The following is a 6,201-nucleotide window of genomic DNA, read 5'->3' on the forward strand; positions in this document are numbered from 1 at the left end:
TGCAACCCACTGCTAAATTGTGCTTCCTAGATGTTTTTATAAAATCACTGAATCAAATCTAACTCTGATTACATCAGAGAAGTCCAGGTACCCTACACCATAACAGGGGGTTTGAAATTTTGACTTGTCTACTTAAAGATCACCAAAATCTGATAACAAGGTCAATTACGTACCTGGGTGGGATTGAACCACCAACCTTTTGGTTAATAGCCGTACACACTAACTGATTGCGCCACAGAGACACATTGCAAAAGTATATACTGACAAGGGCTAATAAGCATTCATCTAAAACGTTTCCTAGAAAAACTTTAAAAAGTCAATAATCTGGAGAGTTTTTGTAAGATGTTTCTTCCATCAACCAACGAAGAAACACATTGGTACTTTCCCATGATGAGTGAGTGCTTCAGGATCTCTTGCACTTACATGTGCAGCAGAGTACAGCAATGGAAGCATGCTGGGCTCATAACCCAGAGGTAGGCAGATTGAAACTATCCTCTGCTGTATGCTTTTTTTTTTGTTAATTAAAGTGATCCAAAACTGGGATTGATATTTTGGCTCTTTTATTTTTACTTAAAGTACAATAACTTTTACCATTTTAATTTGTTTTAATAGTATATTGACAGTATTGTTTTCTTTCAAAAATCCACTTCATTTTCTTTACCCTATTATTAAAATGGTAATTGACAAAAACAAACTACATTGTCACCAGAAGAGCAATACAAAATGTACAAGTGATATATTAAAATCATCTTTCCAGCTTGAATTTCAATGATGCATTGGGGCAACGATTTTGTGAGAAACATCTTCACCCTTAAATAAAGATTTTCTTAATTCCTTACCTGTGTGCTAATTAGATATCACCTTGTTTTCACATTAAACAGACTTCCACATGAGAAAGCAGCAAGGATGCAGTGGCGTTAATGTTTCCTGGTGTCAACCTGTATTATTTCAGTAGACATTGAAATGAGGATGCATCTTGCTGCCTTTCCAATGAAGCAAGTTTAATTTAGTAATAGGTGAAAAACCATCCCTACAAAGGTGTTAATCAGAGACTTGGCTTTGTGGACACTTTTCAGAGAACAAATTTGTTAGCATAAAAATAAAGCCAGAAAATGAAGAGCTGTTTAATCACGCAATTTGATTTTTTTGCCAGCATATTTCTTTTTCTCTGCAACCCACTGCTAAATTGTGCTTCCTAGATGTTTTTATAAAATCACTGAATCAAATCTAACTCTGATTAAATCAGAGAAGGCCAGGTACCCTACACCATAACAGGGGGTATGAAATTTGACTTGCCTACTTAAAGATCACCAAAATCTGATAACAAGGTCAATTAGGTCGGATTGAACCACCAACCTTTTGGTTAATAGCCATACATACTAACTGATTGCGCCACAGAGACACTTTGCAAAAGTTCATACTGACAAAGGCTAATAAGCATTCATCTAAAACGTTTCCTAGAAAAACTTTAAAAAGTCAATAATCTGGAGAGTTTTTGTAAGATGTTTCTTCCATCAACCAACGAAGAAACACATTGGTACTTTCCCATGATGAGTGAGTGCTTCAGGATCTCTTGCACTTACATGTGCAGCAGAGTACTGCAATGGAAGCATGCTGGGCCCATAAGCCAGAGGTAGGCAGATTGAAACTATCCTCTGCTATATTCATTTTTTTTTGTTAATTAAAGTAATCCAAAACTGGGATTGATATTTTGGCTCTTTTATTTTTACTTAAAGTACAATAACTTTTACAATTTTAATTTGTTTTAATAGTATATTGACAGTATTGTTTTCTTTCAGAAATCCACTTCATTTTCTTTACCCTATTATTAAAATGGTAATTGACAAAAACAAACTACATTGTCACCAGAAGAGCAATACAAAATGTACAAGTGATATATTAAAATCATCTTTCCAGCTTGAATTTCAATGATGCATTGGGGCAACGATTTTGTGAGAAACATCTTCACCCTTAAATAAAGATTTTCTTAATTCCTTACCTGTGTGCTAATTAGATATCACCTTGTTTTCACATTAAACAGACTTCCACATGAGAAAGCAGCTTAAACAGCTCTTCATTTTCTGGCTTTATTTTTATGCTAACAAATTTGTTCTCTGAAAAGTGTCCACAAAGCCAAGTCTCTGATTAACACCTTTGTAGGGATGGTTTTTCACCTGTTACTAAATTAAACTTGCTTCATTGGAAAGGCAGCAAGATGCATCCTCATTTCAATGTCTACTGAAATAATACAGGTTGACACCAGGAAACATTAACGCCACTGCATCCTTGCTGCTTTCTCATGTGGAAGTCTGTTTAATGTGAAAACAAGGTGATATCTAATTAGCACACAGGTAAGGAATTAATAAAATCTTTATTTAAGGGTGAAGATGTTTCTCACAAAATCGTTGCCCCAATGCATCATTGAAATTCAAGCTGGAAAGATGATTTTAATATATCACTTGTACATTTTGTATTGCTCTTCTGGTGACAATGTAGTTTGTTTTTGTCAATTACCATTTTAATAATAGGGTAAAGAAAATGAAGTGGATTTCTGAAAGAAAACAATACTGTCAATATACTATTAAAACAAATTAAAATGGTAAAAGTTATTGTACTTTAAGTAAAAATAAAAGAGCCAAAATATCAATCCCAGTTTTGGATTACTTTAATTAACAAAAAAAAATGCATATAGCAGAGGATAGTTTCAATCTGCCTACCTCTGGCTTATGGGCCCAGCATGCTTCCATTGCAGTACTCTGCTGCACATGTAAGTGCAAGAGATCCTGAAGCACTCACTCATCATGGGAAAGTACCAATGTGTTTCTTCGTTGGTTGATGGAAGAAACATCTTACAAAAACTCTCCAGATTATTGACTTTTTAAAGTTTTTCTAGGAAACGTTTTAGATGAATGCTTATTAGCCTTTGTCAGTATGAACTTTTGCAAAGTGTCTCTGTGGCACAATCAGTTAGTATGTACGGCTATTAACCAAAAGGTTGGTGGTTCAATCCCACCCAGGGACCTAATTGACCTTGTTATCAGATTTTGGTGATCTTTAAGTAGGCAAGTCAAATTTCATACCCCCTGTTATGGTGTAGGGTACCTTGCCTTCTCTGATTTAATCAGAGTTAGATTTGATTCAGTGATTTTATAAAAACATCTAGGAAGCACAATTTAGCAGTGGGTTGCAGAGAAAAAGAAATATGCTGGCAAAAAAAATCAAATTGCGTGATTAAACAGCTCTTCATTTTCTGGCTTTATTTTTATGCTAACAAATTTGTTCTCTGAAAATTGTCCACAAAGCCAAGTCTCTGATTAACACCTTTGTAGGGATGGTTTTTCACCTATTACTAAATGAAACTTGCTTCATTGGAAAGGCAGTAAGATGCATCCTCATTTCAATGTCTACTGAAATAATACAGGTTGACACCAGGAAACATTAACGCCACTGCATCCTTGCTGCTTTCTCATGTGGAAGTCTGTTTAATATGAAAACAAGGTGATATCTAATTAGCACACAGGTAAGGAATTAAGAAAATCTTTATTTAAGGGTGAAGATGTTTCTCACAAAATCGTTGCCCCAATGCATCATTGAAATTCAAGCTGGAAAGATGATTTTAATATATCACTTGTACATTTTGTATTGCTCTTCTGGTGACAATGTAGTTTGTTTTTGTCAATTACCATTTAAAAAATAGGGTAAAGAAAATTAAGTGGATTTTTGAAAGAAAACAATACTGTCAATATACTATTAAAACAAATTAAAATGGTAAAAGTTATTGTACTTTAAGTAAAAATAAAAGAGCCAAAATATCAATCCCAGTTTTGGATTACTTTAATTAACAAACAATAAAATGCATATAGCAGAGGATAGTTTCAATCTGCCTACCTCTGGGTTATGGGCCCAGCATGCTTCCATTGCTGTACTCTGCTGCACATGTAAGTGCAAGAGATCCTGAAGCACTCACTCAACATGGGAAAGTACCAATGTGTTTCTTCGTTGGTTGATGGAAGAAACATCTTACAAAAACTCTCCAGATTATTGACTTTTTAAAGTTTTTTTAGGAAACGTTTTAGATGAATGCTTATTAGCCCTTGTCAGTATATACTTTCACAATGTGTCTCTGTGGCGCAATCAGTTAGTGTTTACGGCTATTAACCAAAAGGTTGGTGGTTCAATCCCACCCAGGTACGTAATTGACCTTGTTATCAGATTTTGGTGATCTTTAAGTAGACAAGTCAAAATTTCAAACCACCTGTTATGGTGTAGGGTACCTGGCCTTCTCTGATGTAATCAGAGTTAGATTTGATTCAGTGATTTTATAAAAACAGCTAGGAAGCACAATTTAGCAGTGGGTTGCAGAGAAAAAGAAATATGCTGGCAAAAAAATCCATTTGAGTGATTAAACAGCTCTTCATTTTCTGGCTTTATTTTTATGCTAACAAATTTGTTCTCTGAAAAGGGTCCACAAAGCCAAGTCTCTGATTAACACCTTTGTAGGGATGGTTTTTCACCTATTACTAAATTAAACTTGCTTCATTGGAAAGGCAGCAAGATGCATCCTCATTTCAATGTCTACTGAAATAATACAGGTTGACACCAGGAAACATTAACGCCACTGCATCCTTGCTGCTTTCTCATGTGGAAGTCTGTTTAATGTGAAAACAAGGTGATATCTAATTAGCACACAGGTAAGGAATTAAGAAAATCTTTATTTAAGGGTGAAGATGTTTCTCACAAAATCGTTGCCCCAATGCATCATTGAAATTCAAGCTGGAAAGATGATTTTAATATATCACTTGTACATTTTGTATTGCTCTTCTGGTGACAATGTAGTTTGTTTTTGTCAATTACCATTTTAATAATAGGGTAAAGAAAATGAAGTGGATTTCTGAAAGAAAACAATACTGTCAATATACTATTAAAACAAATTAAAATTGTAAAAGTTATTGTACTTTAAGTAAAAATAAAAGAGCCAAAATATCAATCCCAGTTTTGGATTACTTTAATTAACAAAAAAAATGCATATAGCAGAGGATAGTTTCAATCTGCCTACCTCTGGGTTATGGGCCCAGCATGCTTCCATTGCAGTACTCTGCTGCACATGTAAGAGATCCTGAAGCACTCACTCATCATGGGAAAGTACCAATGTGTTTCTTCGTTGGTTGATGGAAGAAACATCTTACAAAAACTCTCCAGATTATTGACTTTTTAAAGTTTTTCTAGGAAACGTTTTAGATGAATGCTTATTAGCCTTTGTCAGTATGAACTTTTGCAAAGTGTCTCTGTGGCGCAATCAGTTAGTATGTACGGCTATTAACCAAAACGTTGGTGGTTCAATCCCACCCAGTGACCTAATTGACCTTGTTATCAGATTTTGGTGATCTTTAAGTAGACAAGTCAAATTTCATACCCCCTGTTATGGTGTAGGGTACCTGGCCTTCTCTGATGTAATCAGAGTTAGATTTGATTCAGTGATTTTATAAAAACATCTAGGAAGCACAATTTAGCAGTGGGTTGCAGAGAAAAAGAAATATGCTGGCAAAAAAATCAAATTGCGTGATTAAACAGCTCTTCATTTTCTGGCTTTATTTTTATGCTAACAAATTTGTTCTCTGAAAAGTGTCCACAAAGCCAAGTCTCTGATTAACACCTTTGTAGGGATGGTTTTTCACCTATTACTAAATTAAACTTGCTTCATTGGAAAGGCAGCAAGATGCATCCTCATTTCAATGTCTACTGAAATAATACAGGTTGACACCAGGAAACATTAACGCCACTGCATCCTTGCTGCTTTCTCATGTGGAAGTCTGTTTAATGTGAAAACAAGGTGATATCTAATTAGCACACAGGTAAGAAATTACGAAAATCTTTATTTAAGGGTGAAGATGTTTCTCACAAAATCGTTGCCCCAATGCATCATTGAAATTCAAGCTGGAAAGATGATTTTAATATATCACTTGTACATTTTGTATTGCTCTTCTGGTGACAATGTAGTTTGTTTTTGTCAATTACCATTTTAATAATAGGGTAAAGAAAATGAAGTGGATTTTTGAAAGAAAACAATACTGTCAATATACTATTAAAACAAAATAAATGGTAAAAGTTATTGTACTTTAAGTAAAAATAAAAGAGACAAAATATCAATCCCAGTTTTGGATTACTTTAATTAACAAAAAAAAATGCATATAGCAGAGGATA

This window comes from Pseudophryne corroboree, unplaced genomic scaffold (genome assembly GCF_028390025.1).
Source record: "Pseudophryne corroboree isolate aPseCor3 unplaced genomic scaffold, aPseCor3.hap2 scaffold_138, whole genome shotgun sequence".
Classification (NCBI taxonomy): Eukaryota; Metazoa; Chordata; class Amphibia; order Anura; family Myobatrachidae; genus Pseudophryne; species Pseudophryne corroboree.